Below are 20,853 nucleotides of genomic sequence, written 5' to 3' on the forward strand. Positions count from 1 at the left end.
TATGTGCACAGTTTCGGTATGAAAAGTAGAGGCCTCTACACACTCTGCCGTTTTCTTCGAAAACCAATGTGTTAACACCACCTCGCCTTGGCCCCCTCACCCCCTTTCACCCACCCCCCACGGCAAGAGGTATGTCTTATTGGGACACTGGTATGTCTGCTATTAAAATGCATTTCTATGTCTGGTGCTGTCAGTCTCCAGTTCCAGATCGCATGGTGCTGTCGTTTATTAGCCGTGTTAAAACAACTGAACCGAGTATTTTAGGCGCCAGAAGGTCCATAAAACAGAGGCGGTTAGTTGAAGAATCAGTTTATCTCGTTGGTCGCTTGTGGCACCAATAAGATCATGTGGAATTACTTTACACAAACTTAATTATGATTGCATCGGGTATACAGATGCCTCCATCCTGCTGCAAACGTGCTCTACTGCCACGTGCCACCATTAGGCAGTACCTCTCTCGCTCGACCTGAAACACATGTTATGTTACTTCATTTTGCACGTGTTCTCTGATTGCTGCTTTGTATGGTTTTTATTGGTTGGCCAAGCATTGCTTCCCTGTACAGTAACAACTTTGTTACATCCAAGAACTTTTGCCACCAAATTCTGTGCCTATTTACCTTGATCCACTCATGTGAGCATCATTATTAATTTCAGTATTTTATCCCTCTCCAGAAACTGTACCTGCATTTATTGAAGCAATCAGCAACTTGCTCCTTAACCGGCAGCACACACCTACCCTGACCGTCTTCATAATGTTATTGCTATCGCATTATTGGCGAGTATCAGAAATAAGATGCATGGCGCAACATGCATGCTGCAAGCATCTTATTTTTGATGCTCTGCAGTAGTGCGACAGTTGTAACCTTCTGAATAATGTCACTAGATGCCTCAAACCTCGCATTTCAATGGCAGGAGCGTCTTCAGGATGAACACTTTAGATGTGTAAAGACAAAATGGCATATGTTTCTATTTTATAATACTCCGGCGGAATCTCCCTTTCGGACCATAATGATTCAACGTACCACGTGTGCCCTTGCGCTTTCTCCTGCTTGGATGACTTCTTCGTCGCTTACGAATCGTTGTTTACCCAGATCACCAGATCTGGAACGCTTGATGCCTAAAACTAGCTTTGGACTACCATAATGTTTATATGTCACATGTATTTCCATATAATTATCAAAATAAATTTTCTTCTTTTTTGTTGACAACACAGCGTAAATGAATTATCAGAGGCCAAAAAACGAAGCTGATGCACCAAATTAAACACCACAAATGGTCACAAAACATCTGTATATTTAAATGTAGAAAAAGAGCTAGCAAATAAGCTCACCGCTCAAAATCGTAGTGAACAACTTAAAGAGCAGTCTGGTTGCTTTTTAGGGCCATAGATGGCTAATGCTGATAAAATGGTTCAAATGGTTCTAAGCACTATGCTACGTAACATCTGAGGTCATCAGTCCCCTAGACTTAGAACTACTTAAACCTAACTAACATAAGGACAACACACACATCCATACCCGAGGCAGGATTCGAACCTGCGACCCTAGCAGCAGCGCGGTTCCTGACTGAAGCGCCTAGAACCGTTCGTCCACAGCGGCCGGCTTAGGGCTCACGTGACCTTCCACTGATGACGTGGCCCGTATGAGTCAGTCATTGGTATGAAATGGCCTAATTAAGATGCGCTCACGTAGAGACGTGCGAGAATGGCAGAGAGGAGCTATTGGCCGAAATGTGGCCATTACAACACCGTGAATGATGATTCCTGATTTGTTGGTGCTTCAGTGCTGACTGTCCAACGGGTCTGCATGCAATAGTGTACCACCCACTAACATGTATTCGGGTGGACTGAATTCAGATGTTCTAATAAGATATTTTAAATTTCAATGTCATGAGGGCAAGTAACACAAGTAGCTACCGATCTTATCAATGGAGAAGATGTTTCTTGCATAAAAAACAGAAGGAAGGAGTTAATGTTACCTGCTTACCTGCTTACCTGCTGGTAATTAGTATTTACCATAGCTTCTGACGTCGGTCACTTTTGGGGATTTCTTTGTACAGCCCTCTCTCGCTGAATTTGTGCCTTGAATGTGACAAAGAGTTCACCTGTCGAGGTATCGGCGCTTCTCGAAGACAACCAGCCTGCCTTAACGTTAACGACGTTAATTGTCTTAACTTTTCATACGCCAGGAGAAACGCAAGTTTCAGGTAGAAAGTTAATCAGAAAGGTAACATTACAGATAAATTTTTAGTAAATAGGGTAATGTTTCATACTGAAGTCATTGGCAGCTTGTCACCACACATTGGGAATTATTTCTTAAACGGTTGGTGTGGAGCACATCTTTATTATTATCGTATACTTACATCCACGACTTTTTCGCCATCATATGTATACGATATATTCAGGATTCACAACGACCACAAAATATTTCGATATGACATGTGACATCTTTGCCTATCATTGGAAGAATCAGTGGTTTATGCCTATAATGATACAATTAAATAAAGGCAGTAACACACACCTAAACGCAATCAATCTTACAGCACGAAGACACAGTAGAGCTATAAATTTCAGTTCATAGCGGAGTTTGAAATAAATGAAACTAGGCGCCAGTATTCTGGGTATCTAACAAGTAAAGCCATCTGTTAGAAGCACAAAGAACTATTTTCCTATATGATGAAACTCGTAATTACTGACGTTATTATTTTCTTGATTAATTCCTTGCAAAGTTTAATAACGTAGAAGCTGTCAACTATGTAGTGAAAGCAAATGCAGCACGTATAAAAAAATAAAATAAATAAACGTAGCTGTATAAGAGCAGCACTCCTAGGCAGAGATTTTATTTTTGTGGTAGGTTTGAGTACAGTGACAGTTTGAGGCAGTTGTTTGTTGTGCGATGCGCTCAGAATCCAGCAGCAGCGTCTGTTTCTGAGGATAAAGGAATTCTTAAGGGAAATTTACCTGGAACATGGCAACATACGTTAATATTAGAAGATGAGGAAAGAAAGTAAGGAATCATTGATGTGGCATGCCATGAAACTAACGGTGGAGGATATGAAGATTATAGATTTTCCTGTTAGAAAGCCATGTTGTGGGAATATAGCGATCGATAATGAAAAATTTTGCCCCAAGAGAAACCATTTTTTCGGAACAAATTTGGAAGAAATTTTTGGACAAAAATTGGTCAAAAAGTATTCAAATGGAACTATGACTATGCATAGAAAGTTTTCAAAGGGTGGGAGAAGGTATGTTAGTGTAGGAGATTATAATTTGTAAGCCGTTTTTGAGAAAACTAAGTAATTCTCCAGATTACAACCAGATCACATAAATGAAACTTCACTACCGCCGTCTCAAAAGAAATTAATAGTTACATTAAAAGGCTGAAAAATAATTAGTCATGTGGAGAAGATGGAATTTTAGCTGGGCTACTGAAGAAACTTGGTGCAAATTCCTTAAGTGAGATCACTCAAATCGTCCAAAGGAATGGTAGACAGTAAATATTCCAGGGGACTGGAAGTGTGCACTAATTCGTCGATTGCACGAAAAGGGAGGGATGTCAGATGTAAACCATTACAGAGGCATTTCCACTTTTACCAGTCACTTACAAAATTTCATCTGCGTCTCTCGTAAAGAGGGCACACAAACAACTGCAACATACAATTTCAGATTACCAAGCAGGATTCCGAGCTAACACATCGTGCCCGGACGAGATCTTTAATCTTAAAGTAATTTAAAAATTAAAGGAATCAGGTCGAAACCAACGGCCTGCCATTTGTTGATTTTAAAAAGAGTTGACGACTCCACACTCTACACAGTATACTAGAAGAACACGGACTAGACACCAACTCCCGAAAACTGAGAGGACAAACACTGATAGAAACGAAATGAAAAATTAAACTCATAGATGAAATTTCGAAACCATTCCTAGTTAAAACAGGCGTCAAGCAGTGCGAAGAGATCTCGATACTATTATTCGAGCTACTTTTAGATAAATGAATTGAATAATGGAAAATGGAACTACGAAAACAAACTTCATTCGAACTTGCAAAAGATCAAACAAAATTGAACGATCCATATTTAGCGCTTGCAGATGACTTAGCGTTTCTAACCGACAGCGAAGACAAATTGAGACCATCACAGAATGTGCCCAAGAAGGTAGGACTCCAAATCTCCTTTGGGAAGACTGAATTCCTCTAAGTTAAGCACTCCGAAACTTAAAACAAAGCTCGTTTAGAGCTATCGCGAAATAGGGGAGAGACGTTTACGGGTATGATAGCCAAGGAAAGGGTGGCCATCATTGAAACAAAGGCGTTTTTCGTTGCGGTGGAATATTTTCTCGAAATTTTAATCACAAACTTCTCCTTCGAATGCAAAAATGTCATTGAAATATGGAGAAATGATAGCCTTAATAAAATAAGAGAAATCAGAGTTCGTACGGAAAGATTTCAGTGTTCGTTTTTCCCCCACGCTGTTCGAGAGTGGAACGGTAGAGAAATACTCTGAAGATTGCTCTCTCGTAGGCACCTTAAAACAAATTATGCTGAAATCAACAGAGTCAAGCAATTTAATTAACCGACAGGACTTGAAAAAACTGCACAAAAAGAACAGACTGCAGAAAATCGAGGAAAGAGTCCCTACTTTTTCAAAATTTATATAAAAACAATGCATGTCAAAAGGCCTAGTATCAGGTGCTGCAACACAGGAATAAAACCGACAGTCAGATATGCAAGTGAAACATTCTCATTTAATTGAAAACTAGATTTACAAGAAAATAAGAAAGCAGAGAGAAAGATTATTAGAAAAACTCCAGGACCCTATCCACACAAGGTGCATACAGACTGCGTCCCATCGAGACAACACAGAAAGTATCAAACATCCACACTGTCATCAGAAGGAGACGAGTGACGTTCTATGGGCACATCGACAAGTTACCTGCAAACAGGCTAACTAAACGTCAAATGGAGCATGAGACATCACTTAAAGCCTCAATGCCCTGGGTAACTGAAGTTAAGAAGAATTTGACAGAGTCAACAACTGAAATAATAAACACATCAGACAGGGGTACATTCAGAAACAAAACTGACAAGTCAAGTTTTCTCCAGAGATGGAACCAAAACCATACTGACCAAAGTGGACTGAAGAAAGAGAAAAGACGTTTGTGGAGAAAATGAAAAAAATATTGTGGAAATAAGAAGGCCCTTAAGAAAGACTGAAAATCTCCTGCCTATCGTTCTCCAATGGGACCGTTCGCTGCTAATAGCAATAATATATCGGCTGACAATGAATAGATATTTTCTGATGAACCAGGAAAGGTGGAATATTTAGAATGTCATATGAAGATAAAATCATACACTCCATTTTTTGCAAACCCTTATCCAATACTTTCGAATACAAGAGAGGCTGTGGCAGAAAAGTTGGAAAGTAGGGTGTTAAAGAAAGGAACAATAGTGAATATATTATCCCTTTAGTGAGTCTGAATGAGAAAGATGGAGGAGTCCGAATAATACTATATGCTAGGAAGGTGAACACTATAGTGCAGAGAGAATGTGATAAACCAGAAAGTATAGAAGATATAATACAGGAATTTAATGGTATCACATTTATGACAAGCCTCTATCTAACAGAATGCTACTGAGCTATATCATTAGCTTAAGAGTCCCCTAGATATACCACCTTTCCATTAACAGGAAAAAGTTACCAACCCCTGTGTTCTCCCTTTTGGGTCAAGCACTTGCATTTCACTTGTCATTGTAGCATTGGATTTGATCTTGGGAATTATCTCGATTCAAAAATTACTTTGTATGTGGTTTAGTACCAACTAAATCTTGGGGGAGTTGTTGTAGAATTTTGTAGCTAGTATTTCAGGCAATGAAAAGATGGTGTGACCTTGAAATTGAAGCATCAGAACTTCTAAAACACAGTTAAATTTTTACAATATGTTGTGAGAGCTGAAGGAAACGAAAAGGACCCTGACTACATAAAGCCTATTGAGGAATTTTTTAGCTCCAAAGAGTAGAAAACAGTTAAAGCTATTCTCAGACTATACAGCTTTTTAGGCAGTTTGCCTCAGACCAATTATGTATTAATCCTTATTTTTGGACACCAGAAGTCCAATAGAGTTTTGAAAACTTGAAAGCTGAATGAGGATAAGATTCTAACTCACCCTGAATTGAGCCAACCATTTTGTATGAGCATAGACAACGGTAAGAATGGTATTGGCTGTAAAATTTTCCAATTGATGGAAACTGACAAAGGCGAATGACACAGAACCATAGCGTTCACCAGTAGATTTCTTAGTAAATTTGAGAGAAATTATTGTGTATCAGAAAAGGAGGCACTTACTATTGTCTGAGGGCCTACAAGGTTTTATAATTTTTTTTTTTTTTTTGCTTACACAAAGCGATTGGTTTCACAGACCATAAGACTTTGACTTTTATTTATAAATGTAAACTGTTGCACATGAGATTGAAACATTGGGCAATTTATTTACAGCAATTGAATTTTGAAATTAGGTATGTATAAGGACAATAAAATATAGTACCATATGCTTTGGCTAACCTACCTGTAGGGATAAAGGGAAAAGAGGGGGATGCAAATAAGGAGGAAAACCTGAATACCTTTTTATGTGAAATATGTGTTTGGACAGAAAGAAAAGAAGAGAATGTGTAAGAACTTGTGTAGGAAATTAAGTCATGATGAATGTTTGAACTTGATGAAAAGAGAATTGGGGACACCAAGAAACAATAAATTACCTAAAATACTGTATATTTAAGGGTATGATGTTTAGGCAAATAGAAGAGGATTGAGAGGATTAGAAGATGTGTGGGCCAGAAAAAACATGTACAGGAACTTATTGCTGCATACATTTGAAATATGGGTATTGTGGAGCTAAGAAATGTACGGGAAGATTCATGGAGGTGGTTACTTTCAACAATACGCATACAAATATGCAGGAATGCATAATGATATGTGACAAGTTGTAAGGTGGCGTCGTCTCCTGAACTTCATTTCTTACTTATTCTGTCCTCACAACCGTATTCTGAACATCAAGACGCTTCATTTGAACCCAAACTCGATAAGGTAGAGTCAATTTTGTATGTATTCATGTAATCGATATGTTAACTAATAAGTAAATTGCCAGTGCACACCAAGGTAGAAAAAGTCGAGGCTGGTGCACACAACACGACGACCACAGAAATTTTCGTTGTAAAGAGAAAATCAGCCCACTGGGAAGACCGTCCCTTCAGAGGGCTGGGTCTACAACATATGGACTTCGGCCGAAGTGACCTCCCAGAGAGAATACAGCTTTTGCCAGAGCGAAGAGACAGAGACCCTCGTGTTCGACTTAAAAGCAAATTCCGCTACATTGTGTGCGAGTGACAAGACGCATTTTTTCACGGACCGACTGTGTAGTTACGAAGTTCTCACAGGAGGACAGTACATGCCCAACGGAGATGCTACAGATTTCCGCATTGGTCGACTCAAACGAAACATCATTCTCCCTTTTAAAAAAGCAACGCTGATTGGCGGGATATTTCTGATGCAAACAGCCAGGCGTGTGAGAGAAGACAGTGAATTATATACCCTTCCAACTATATACCCTTCCAACTTTTCCAGAAAAAGGGGCCATTCTGTTGTCGCTCTTCGAGCGGGAAAACGTAACGAGAGCGAGTGCGATCGTACGTCTATGCAAAGACGAAGGAACAAAGTCTCTCCTCAGTACTTCACTAGGAGAGCACCTCTGTCGTTAGAAAATGGGAGTGACACACTATACTGAGTCGGTCGCGATTAAGCGTTGTTCACTGTGTTGGCCGTCACATTTATTGTGCAGTGTGAACAAGGACAGAGTACTAGTTAAACGCCTGCGAGCGAGTATTGATTGGCATCGTGGTGAACTGTGACCGGTGTACTACACCAATGGTTAGACTATGGGCGGATAGGAGTCCTTGACTTCATCAAGGCGTAGTGAGAGTTTGATTGGTGAAGGTCAATCCAAATAGAAAGTGATAGTTGTGTCATTTGTCAGCAGAGAGCGACGCAGGCAGCAGTCATTGCAGCTCACGGCATTGTGCGCTGCAGTTTATGCGAGCCTCATCTACCCTGCATAACAGTACACTCCACTACATTTGTCACGCGACCGCCTTGACTGTACCTAGAAAAGTTATTCAAGTTGTGTAGGCACGGCTCTCACCCATTCTGCAAGTAAATAACATTCTGAAAGAAAATGGAGAACAGAACCTATCCATACTTTGTAAAATAATAGCATTCATATCCATAAGAGGCAATCTACTGTTCCAAAAAGAACCCAGAAATTTTTTAAATTTTTTTATGTAAGAAAAAGTTTCGCTTTATTTATCAGAATATTTGTAACAAATAATATTTTTCGTTCGTTTAATGTTTTCTTATACTAACTAGCATTACTCCCAAACCCAAGTATTCCACTAGTTACATAAGAATATACAGAATGCTTTTGTGTCTTTTCCTTACAGCGGACGAGTCCAGAAGATATTTTTCGCTGAATGTTTTTCAAGCAGTTCTTGTTGGTACATTAGGAGCGTCTGTCTGACTTCTATAGTAGTGTGGGGTGGAAATTGTTACTTGCAGGAGCCAAAGGGTACTTGTTGGATCAATCTATTGTGCAACTTAATAGTATAAAACCTACACACTCACAAGTGTCAGATAGTAAAATATTCAAATTTGAAAAATAAGGGCCCAGTGTCATCAGTTTTACCTAATGAATTAGATGCTATTGATTTGCTTGTCCTGTTACTGGAAATCTCAGGAGGACTTGTTCATATTTTGGTTGCAGTACATAATTTCTTCAAGATATTGTAAACTGTATTTTTTAAGGAAAGCTATTGATAAAACAACTAGGGGTAAAATAAAGATTATTTTGTGCAGTTAGGGAAACCAGAACAATCTTGTTACAGAATGGATCTCAATTTATGTCTGTAGTTTGGAAAAATGCAGTTATGGTATTGGGAATTGAACTAAAGTAAAAAGCAGCTGATCATCCAGCCAGTAGTCCAGCAGATTGTTTTGTGAGAGAATTGGGGAGGTAATGTAGAGCATTTTGTAACCAGCATCATAGTTCATAGGGAATTTATGTTAAAGATTTTGAAAGTATAATGAATTGCTTAAACTATGATAGTTTGGGATTCAGTTAGTAGGAAATCATAACAGGGATAAGAACAAAGAATTTCATTAAGGAGAATATGGAAAAGAGAAAACTCGTAAATCAACACATGGAAAAGCAGATAGAAAAAAACGAACATCAAAGCCAAATATGCTAAGACTTAGATGGAAGATTTATTGTGGTTAAGACCAGTGAGAAATCTAAACCAATAACTTGCGAAATTTCTGAATTCTTCTTTGTATATCATGGACAATTCGAGGTAGTAGAAGTTCCACATACAGATGTCTAGAACCTAAATCGAGTAAGAAGTTTGGCATTAAAAATTATTGTGGGTATAAAATTGTACAAACAGAGGTTTGACTAACTCAAAAGATATCAGGGGGATGCACACTCTTTGTGAATCATGTGCTTAGCGAGGAAAGGACTCTGAGCAATTCCATACAATTTCGTTTATCCTTTGTTGCATTTTTCTTCTGCTATCCCATCAATCTGTGAAACTTTCCCTTTACTGTCGTTGCTGTCTCTCTTGTAAATAGATTTGATGATGATGTGATGCTGATTAATGAAGCTGATGGTATATTTTTAATGTGTTACCAATATGTAATGGATGTCTTTCATGTCCATATGTTCTTTCAGTGTGATGCAAATTTGTAGTAGTGTTAATTTTAAATTTGTTCTTACTTATAGCTTAAGAAGATAAATATTATTTTATACTTGTACATGTTAATATGTATTTTGATTGCAAGTGGAAATGTTTACTTACTTGTAAAGGAAACGTAAATGAAAGCAGTACAAAAAGTGGAGAAGAGGTTAAGAGTATAGAGGAAGATTAATACATAAAATACACACAGTTTGGTTGAGTGTTGTATTTGAATGTCTACATCACCACTGAATTATAGAAAGGCCAGTAAAAACTGAGTGTAAAAACGAAACTAGAAATGGAAAATTTAGGAGGACTCTTACATGAAGTCATATCACTTGCTTTGTAGTATATTTCTAAGTAAATACATATTGTATAGAACTAGATAAAACTGTGTTGAGATTATTATACTGTACATTCTGAATATGATTATGCCAAGGAAAGCTAGTTCTTATAATTATTGCCTGTTTGACAAGAGATTAAATTTTTAAATGTACTTTACATAATAATGAGAAGTCCGAATGTTAATGTGAGTGATAAGCAATATTAATTGTATCATCTGCAATTCTGTAAATCGGTAAACTGATTATGAGTCTAATGAAAAGGATCCTGATAACTGCAATGCTTATTCAAAGTAAAATGACGAAAAATATGTGCCAAACGGGGAATAGATCACCATAAGTGTTATACAGGGTGTTACAAAAATGTACAGCCAAACTTCCAAAAAACATTCCTCACACACAAATAAAGAAAAGATGTTATGTGGACATGTGTCGGGAAACGCTTAATTTCCATGTTAGACCTTATTTTAGTTTCGTCCACTTACGCTCAATGGAGCACGTTATTATGATTTCATACGGGATACTCTACCTGTGCTGCTAGAACATGTGCCTTTACAAGTACGACACAACATGTGGTTCATGCACGATGGAGCTCCTGCACATTTCAGTCGAAGAGTTCGTATGCTTCTCAACAACAGATCCGGCGACCGATGGACTGGTAGAGTCGGACCAATTCCATGGCCTCCACGCTCTCCTGACCTCAACCCTCTTGACTTTCATTTATGGAGGCGTTTGAAAGTTCTGGTCTACGCATCCCAGTAACAAATGTAGAGACTCTTCGTGCTCGTGTTGTGGGCGACTGTGATACAGTACGCCACTCTCCAGGGTTGCATCAGCGCATCAGGGATTCCATGCGACGGAGGGTGGATGCATGTATCCTCCCTAACGGAGGACATTTTGAACATTTCCTGTAACAAAGTGTTTGAAGTCACGCGGGTACGTTCTTTTGCTGTGTGTTTCCATTCCATGATTAATGTGATTTGAAGAGAAGTAATAAAATGAGCTCTAACATGGAAAGTAAGCGTTTCCAGACACATGTCCACATAACATATATTCTTACTTTGTGTGTGAGGAATGTTTCCTGAAAGTTGGGCCGTACCTTTTTGTAACGCCCTGTATAGAATTGCAACCGTACATTCTGTGCTAGTAAGGACTGATACCATTTCCTTCAGCTGAAGTGATATATTAATTAAAATGGAAAATCTACAGAGAACATTTTACCATTAAGGAGGAAGTGAGATAAAGACTGGAAATGAAGGGCTCAGAGAATCCATTGGCATGCAAGCTTGTGCTGCATGTTGACTGATAAACTAATGACTAAATACAAAATTAAATGAAATCTCGAGGATAATTTCAATGACAGAAAAAGATGTTATAAAATGTGACATAGAGGAATAGACCAGAAGTCTTAGAGTGAGTACTAACATTTACTGTTATTTATGAACTTAAAAATAAAATTTTGTGTTTCTATCTCACGAACACTGTTAATTGTGAAGGCCTTTTAAAAAGAATATCATTTCTTTATCAGCATGTAAACACTAATACAAAACTTTGCTTATGGCTAATATTCCTCTAAATGCACTTTATACAAATAAGATCGGAGGAGGATATTAATATCTTGTAATTAAATGACTCATTTGCTTCTAATACGTGATTACATTGATATGACAATTTTCGGATGCGGTTGTATTAAGAGATTTCGACAATATTGATGTAAGAATTGTTATATATGAAGTAACTTGTAGTTTTCAAATAATCTGAGGTAAAAGGAAGTAACAATTTTATTGCTTCAAATGATTAGAGGAATTGATACTGTTCCAATTATTTGTAAAACTATACAATGACGCTTCATAGCAATAACTAGATATCCAGTACTGAATACTTTGCTACTATTCATACAAAGAGATCATGTATGTAGTGATACAGTTTTCTTTTGATATGAGAATTAATTACTTTACTATGTTGATGGTGAATGTATTACGTGGTCAATATTTTTCTGTAACTGTTACTAAATTATAGATTGCCTTACAACAGAAACAGATACACATTTCTAGGTTGTTCTGTAACAGCGTTATAACGCTTACACACTGTTTGAGGCAGTTTAGCCAGTGTTTCTAGTGTCATGCTAAACTGGAGGCACACAAATTAAATAAAAACAGTAACTCACATTCAGATACACTCACTTTTACAACAGGTAGACAAAGCATTAACTTCATTTTTATGTATGTAAATTTCAGTTCATAGGGAAGTTTGAGATATTTGAAATTAGGGGTCAATATTTTGTGGATATTATAAGTAATGCCGTCAGTTAGAAGTTTACAGAACTATTTGTACAAACGTTGTCATTTTTCTGTATGAAGAAACTCGTAAATACCGAAGCCGTTACTTTCAACAGTTTGATAACGTAGAAACCTTTAAAAAGAAAGTGAAAGAAAGCAAATGCAGCACACACACACATCAGGAGCTGCACTCGCTAGGCAGAGACTTTATTTTTGTAGTTGCTTTGAGTACAGTGACTGTGTGTATCGGCCGGTTGATGTCTGATGTGCACAGAATACAGCATCAGGATGTTTTCTGATGAAAAAGGAATGCACGAGGGAAATTTAGCTGAACATGGAAACACACGATAATATTAGATGAAGAGGAAAGAAACTGAGGAATCATTGAAGTGACATTGTCATTAGATGAATGGCGAAAGACAGGAAGGTTATCTGCCACTAAAACACGACCACAATGACAGAAGTCCAGTTAAGTGATCCTTTTCCTAGTGAAGTTCAGTCCCTCAAGAGATAGCAATCGTTTTATTATTAGCATAGGCACACTTTTCATTAAAACCACTAAAATGGATCCGTGCGTTATCTGACTATTTACATAACTCGCTTTCATAAAAACGTTGGAACTGCATGAAATATTGCGTAGCGTTTTGCCATTGCAGTAAACTGGTGAAATCAAACACTGCACAGTATTGCTTGTACAAATAATCATCCTGCCTAATTCATAACTAGTAGTTTAGTTGTATGTGCGGCAGTGTAAGCGATTATTATGTATACTATGACTACAAGCTACTGTATAGTCGAGAGCGACATAAGCAACATAGTTTTGAATTTTTAGCCAACACTCCACTGCTGTCGAATTTTATTTATTATTCATTTTACTACATGCGCAAGAAAGAAAGAATACTTTTCCGCGTGCTTGAAATTTAATTATAACACGGCCTCGGATAGTCTGATGTTCGCATCCACATTTTTGTATAGATCGATACTACTAAATTGTAAAATCCCGACAGCTGAGGTATGTGCCACACCTTATCCAGTGACACCAAGTATATCACTCATACCTATAGCACTTAACGGCAAACACGTTGTGTTCGCACAGTTAGGACTGTGATTCCTTAAGTTCGCAGGTTACACGACAAATCTTTAGGCTGTTAATTAGAATAAATGCTCAAGGATTACAATTACGAACAACTGAAATTCAAAAGATCACGTAGACAATGTTGTGTGGAAGGCAGAATACTTAGTAAATGCAATCAGCGTGCTAAAAAGACTGACTACACCACGTTTTTCTATCCTCTTCTGCACTTTCTTTCTTTTTTTTTTAGGCATTTGTCTTCTGGCCAGTTTGATGCGGCCCGCCAGGAATTCCTCTCCTCTGCCAACATATTCATCTCAGAGAGCAGCACTTGCAACCTACGTCCTCAATTATTTGTTGAAAGTATCCCAGTCCCTTCGACGCGCAGATCGCCGAAGTGGTTTCAAATCGAAAGAGTTGCACACGGCGAACGGTGTGATCATCGGGAGGCCCTAGTCACACGACATCCCAGTCCCTGTCTTGCTCTACAGCTCTAGTACCACGGAAGTCATTCCATGATATATGAAAAGATGTCCTATCCGGTCCTTTCTCCTTTTCAGTGTTTACCACATATTCATTCCCTCTCCTATTCTACGCAGAACCTTCTCATTCCTGACCTTATCAATCCACCCGATTTTCAACATTCGCCTGTACAACCACATGTCAAAATGGTTCAAATGGCTCTGAGCACTATGGGACTTAACTTCTATGGTCATCAGTCCCCTAGAACGTAGAACTACGTAAACCTAAGTAACCTAAAGACATCACACACATCCATGCCCGAGGCAGGATTCTAACCTGCGGCCGTAGCGCATCTCAAAATGCTGCTGTTCTCTTCTGTTCCGATTTTCCCACAGGTCATGCCCCCACACCTCCCCCCCCCCCCCCCCCCCCCCCACACACACAATGCTGTTCTCCAGATGCGCGTTCTCAGAAATTTCTTCTATTTGCCGGGAATGCTCTTTTTGCCAGTGGTCGTATGGTTTTGAAGTCCTCCTTGCTCCGTCCGCCATTGGCTAATTTGCTGCCTGGGTAGCAGAGTTCCTTAACTTCATCTACTTTGTGGCCATAATCCTGATATTAAGTTTTTCACTGTCCTCATTTCTGGTACTTATCATTCCTTACGTCTTTCTTCGCTTTGCTCTCAATCCGTATTCCGTCCTCACTGGATTGTTCGTTCCATTCAGTATGTCATGTAATTCCTCTATACTACTGATGTCCATCATGGGATCCTTACCAGATAGGGTTGTCGAAGAACGTGGAGAAAGATCAACAGAGGGCAGCTCGTTTAGAGCTATCGCGAAATAGGGGAGAGACGTTTACGGGTATGATAGCCAAGGAAAGGGTGGCCATCATTGAAACAAACGCGTTTTTCGTTGCGGTGGAATATTTTCTCGAAATTTCAATCACCATCGTCTCCTTCGAATGCAAAAATGTCATTGAAATATGGAGAAATGATAGCCTTAATAAAATAAGAGAAATCAGAGTTCGTACGGAAAGATTTCAGTGTTCGTTTTTCCCCCACGCTGTTCGAGAGTGGAACGGTAGAGAAATACTCTGAAGATCGCTCTCTCGTAGGCACCTGAGAGTGAATTGCAGAGCAGTAGTTGTAGACATAGATGTAGGAGATGTGTCATGAAATGTAAGAGATACTACAGCATTTGGACGCCAAAAGGAGCAGCGTGGTTACTTAAGAACTGCCGTCGTCATAGACACGCATAATAGGAATCAGTTGCAGGCAAGTGGCTGGTGGCACCACGTCTCAGCGGGTGTGTGTGTGTGCAGCAGGCAGCGGCAGCGGCCGTGTGGCGGTGTCACGCAGTCTGACAAAGCGGAACAAGTGCTGACGGCTGCGGTGCTGGTGACAACTTCATTACGCGGGCAATTGTGGCTGCGCGCGTCACGGCCGAGGCATCAGCAGCGCCGCCATTGTCCCGGCGCCGACGCCTCTTTCCCAGGAGGAGCGGGGGTGGAGGCGGGGGCGGACTGTCGCCGCCTGACAGCCGCCGCCTCCCTGATTAAGTCCGCCCCCTGGTGTAGGCTGCACGCCACCTTCTGCCTCCATAATGTAAATACGGCCAGTCTAACAGCCAGTGTATTCCTGCCTTACTGAATGGGTCAATGTACCTAGTGTTACTTTTCTTCTCAGGTCGGACAGTGAGTAACTATGCCCTTAACCCAAGGTTTTCGTATACGATAAAAAGTTGGCAGCACTATCATAGCCTAAGGGAAGTGGATCAGATGGCATGCGTGCTGTTATTGCTGATAGCAGAAGGTCAGTTGAAGTTGTGCAGTGATCGGCGAAGGCTTTGTTTGAATCACAGCGTGTATTGTAAAAAAAAAGAAATAATAATAATAATAATAAATAAAAAAATTGGCTCTGAGCACTCTCGTAGGTACCTGAGAGTGAATTGTGAGCAGTAGTTGTAGACATAGATCTCTGGTTATCAGTCCCCTAGAACTTTGAACTACTTAAACCTAACTAACCTAACGACATCACACACATCCATGACCGAGGCAGGATTCGAACCTGTGACCGTAGCGGTCACGCGATTCCAGATTCAAGTGCCGACAACCACACGGCCACTCCGGCCGGCTGTGTACTGTAAGAAAATACGGGATGGTGGTTCAGGTGCCCTAACACTATGTTTAGAAAAGACGAAACCCGTATGTGGATCAAGAGTGAAGTGACACATGCTACTATGTGAAGCACGTGGTGATGCAGCAGTGCCATATTAGGAAATCCTGCAATCGTGTTATCACTGCGGCCATGTGATATGATATGTATCAGATGATAATTAATATATAATGGTCACAGCTCTGGCCAAGGTAACGATCTCTTCACATCAGGCCTCACATCACACGGCTAGTCAGGTTACACACTTGGGCTCCTTGCTGTCCCAACTTTCTTTCTCCCAGGGAAACCCTAGGTGTTAATCAGTGTTATGCAATGGAATACCCTGCCTCTTCCCTCCACCCCTTCTCCCACTATCCTCCCCATCCCTCTTGGCCAATGTCTATCAAACACCTTTTCCTCCCATTCATTTTTTATAACTGGGGCACTTGGATGGATGTAGTTCACTTAAGAGCTGGGCAGCACAGGGAGAGGTTGTAGGCAGTGTCTGTTTGTTAATAACAATTTTCATTGAGTCATATCACATGAGTTCTGTTTGTTAATAAAAATTTAATATTACATGCTTCACGGCATCAGGAGAGGCTACATCTAGGCTGTATTTGAATGTCTTTCACATTTCCCCCAAATTTGGTTATTTTTTTTTACAAATTTTCGTATTTTCCGGATTTTCCATAACTTTACAAATTTTCTCACTTTCTAATAATTTATCCAACTACACAACATCAAATATGCTCTTTCCAACGATACATGAACGTCATAATGCCCTCAGGGAATCACAATGTAGCATCTGCCTGCATTAATCATCGTTATTGCAGTACCCCTGTCAAACTCCATCTTTTTATAACTCTGACACTCTGGAGCTGGGCAGCATAGAGGACAGGTGTAGGCTGTGTCTAATTGTGAATAATAAATTACGTTAAGTCACGTCACTACACATCTATTTGTTCACAATAATATTACGTGGTAGCAGCAGAGTTCACACCCCAGTAGATACATAAGTACTCCCAGTATTCCACAATTACATGTATTTGTACAAATTTTCCACATGTTTCTCATATTTTCCCCAACTGTATGTACTCTTCACCTATTATCATATTTTTGTAGGTTTTTTCGCAAGTTTTGTATTTTCCACAGTTTTTATACATTGTACCCATTTACAGCAGTTCAAGCCCACTGACCCTGACATCACATCAACATCGCATCACGATGTCTCCCAATGTCAGGGCATCATATCATGTCTTGTAGTGACGTCACATCAACACAGCATCACATCACGTCGATGTCATGAAGCTCTCAGCCAACTACAAAGCAGTATGGACTCAGTTTATTCATCATTGTTAAGCAGCTATTCCATTAGTAGTGCTTATGACGTAATAGTGTGTGTTTCAAAAATGAACACATTGGTAGGAACCATGACATCATAACAAATTCTATAAAAACTATCGATCTACAAACAAATATAATGGTTACGAAATACCACGTAGTGATGGGTTTACTCCATCTAAGCCACTACCATATTACTAGAATGTGACATTCTAATACCTACAACCAAAGGCATTGTTTTTGGGTAGCACAGCATTAAAAAATACACACCTAGAGTGAGAGTTAAACAGTAATTAAAATTACCCCAGCGAGAATCATGTCGCCTGCACAGTAGAGCAACTGCGAGTTTCCGACGTTTGGGGTTATAGCTGTAAACACTTATACTTAGATCAGGATCGCAGATACACTACCCCCCAACATAGCAATTGCCACAAAATTACACTGTAAAAGATGAAATCATCTCGAGACTGTTGGCTGAGACTACTGCAATATATAAACTCCGGCTAAAGGATCTCCCATTCAGGGTGATGATGGCAAACAGATCCCAATAGATTGGAGGAAATACCAAAGACTGCTACATATACACATCTACATTATTAGGAATCCCCCCTTCTCCCGCATTTACTAGAATATGCCAGTAAGGTATGGGAATTCTCGAGAAGTCGCAGCTCCCAGAGAACCCCAGGTCATGAACAAAAGAGTTCCACATGTCTGCCCAACACTACGCTAGCCCATCTCCCCAGGCATGGTAGAGAAATTTGCGCTACTTAAACAATATTTATCTGTAATCGGTTCCAACATGATGTCTGGTACAAGCGGCGTTCCGTCATTAAGGAGGGAGCCTCTGCAGCAGCGAGCCATTTATAGCTCGGTGACGTCATTGCCGACAAGTATTGCTAACAGCTGAAGTGCCAAACAATCCCAAACCCAGTTGCTCTGGACCAATCAGAAACATGCTCCCCTTCCTCCCCCAAAGGCGATACTTTTAAAATTAGCATGGGCGGCCCCATTTTCAGCCAGACTACGCTCTGAGATGTTATTATAATCACGATATCCAAACCAAATAAACCCTGCCATTTTAGTAGTATAGGCGACATTACGATAAGTCTTGTGTATTAACTACAGGAAAATTCAAGTACGGCCGTCGCTATTAATACACTTTTGAGTGATTAGTGCCGTTCTAAATACACACGCTGTTCAGCACGCTGCGGTATTTACTATGAAAATTTATCTGTGCATTAATAATAACTGACATAGCATACACAGTATGTGTGGCTTTAATAGTGGAACGGGAAGCCATTACTACCAGCCTGCCATAACACAATATTTATGCAAGTAAACCCATCAATATAATTAGTTTGAGGTAATGATATAACACTCGTAAATACAAGCCTTAAAGAATAGTGACTGTGGAGAAGATAAGCCCGTGTTCCCAGGCATAATATCATTGTGTGATGTCACCGTTAGACTCATAAGCAGATGTGGAAACATTCTGTCACATACTAATGAAGAATGGCCACAGCGCAGCAAAAATTAACTGTTTCTATATGCAAAGATTTTCCGAGGTCATGGCCTCTCTCTCGTTATACATTAAGAAATATGACCATAGAGATATTTCAATAAACCGATTATTCAAAAACTATGTAACTAACCACCAACGTGATTAAAACTGTGAACAAATGGTTCAAATGGCTCTGAGTACTATGGGACTTAACACCTATGGTTTTCAGTCCCCTAGAACTTAGAACTACATAAACCTAACTACCCTAAGGACATCACACAAAACCCAGTCATCACGAGGCAGAGAAAAAATGTGAACAACAAATGTACAATGACTGTTGTAACAAAATTTATGCACGTACCTGTTAACAGTACAATCGTCACCATATTTGTGACGGGATGCTGTGCATATCTTCCACCCCAGGGTCACGACTCCTGCAGAAGCCAGACCTATAACACAACGGTGCTCATCCTTTCTCCCTCTACTCTCTTGGGAAGAACAGTCTCATTGGCTCCAAGTAACCATATGAAAAGTCATTCTTCACAAAGATGATAAACCGACTTGAGCGTCCGTCCAGCAATTGGCCAGAAAATTCCTTCCCTCTCTGCCCTTGATTGCTACATCCAGAAAATTATGTCTGCAATGTAGCCATAATGAAAGATGTATGAATAGCGTCCCACAGAGTAGCAGTGGCATCTCCAGTCGCAGGAGGTTTGTTGGTAAGACTACCAGGATTCAGTTGTTGAAAGGAAAAGCACCTAGAGGATGCTATATGAACATAAACGCAGTAGATTTACTTTTATTTCAAATCTGTGAGTTGCTGGATTTACTCATACAGCTTTATTAACAAAAAAGCATTACTTAGTAGCAAAAACACCCCTACTTGTACTCGTTACATAAATACCATAAAGAGAAAAGTGTCGGATGTAAAGATTGTACTACGAATTAACTCTCCAAGTTCCTATATATCGTTAGAGGTCAGAAAACATCTTGTATATGAACTATCATCGATGACGAACCACAGTTCAGCTAATATCGGAGTCACCTTCAGTACCCGATGCTTCTGAGAAAGGAGAAGGCGGTAGATTTATTGTTCTCTTCTGAGGCGGTAATAGCAATTGGTGATAAAAATTTTTTAGGGTTTATTCGCTTAAGACAGGGTGCTCCATAATGATATTCCATACCTATTAGCCCAATCTATTATGGGTCAGAGAGTGATGTGCAAATAATGCCATGCGGTTTGATAAGCATGCGGGCCACATTTCGCAATAGGGAATCTTTTGTCGCAGTGACACACGCATCTTAATAACTAAGGACTTTTCCTCAAAAAACCAATCACCTAATGATGGACTTGGTACCATAAACTTCATGCAACATGCTATTATTACGTGAGTTCAAGTCGAACTATGCTCTTTTTACGAATTACACTAATGACAAACAACGTTTGCAACCGGCTTACGGATTGCGTAAGACACGAGAAATTAGATATCAGTAGATGTGCCTATCTGTAGTACTGTGTTTGCGAGTGGCAGAAGATTCAGTACTTACTGTGTGTTTCGAGAACACAGACGTCATGTTCACGTGATCCTGTTATAAGCCTAGAGATCGGACTAGCATTTAAAAGAACGCAATAAATCTATGTGTAATATTTATTCAGAATCATACTTAGCTAAGCACTGGACTGTCAGTAAGATAGACTTCTATGAAAGTAATTCTTATATAGTTACAGCCCACATCCTTTAATTAAACCTGGTAAGTGTCTCAGACTGTTGATAGAACCTTTAATTTGGATGTAACACAACACAAAAGTAATAAAGATGTTATGAATGTGATAGTTGTAGACTCGAAGGCCAATAGTTGATATTTATATGCAATACAATACTGACATTAGCATTACGTGATGGCACCCTAAAACATCTGTAAAGCAT

Source organism: Schistocerca gregaria, chromosome 5, assembly GCF_023897955.1.
Source record: "Schistocerca gregaria isolate iqSchGreg1 chromosome 5, iqSchGreg1.2, whole genome shotgun sequence".
NCBI classification, from domain to species: domain Eukaryota; kingdom Metazoa; phylum Arthropoda; class Insecta; order Orthoptera; family Acrididae; genus Schistocerca; species Schistocerca gregaria.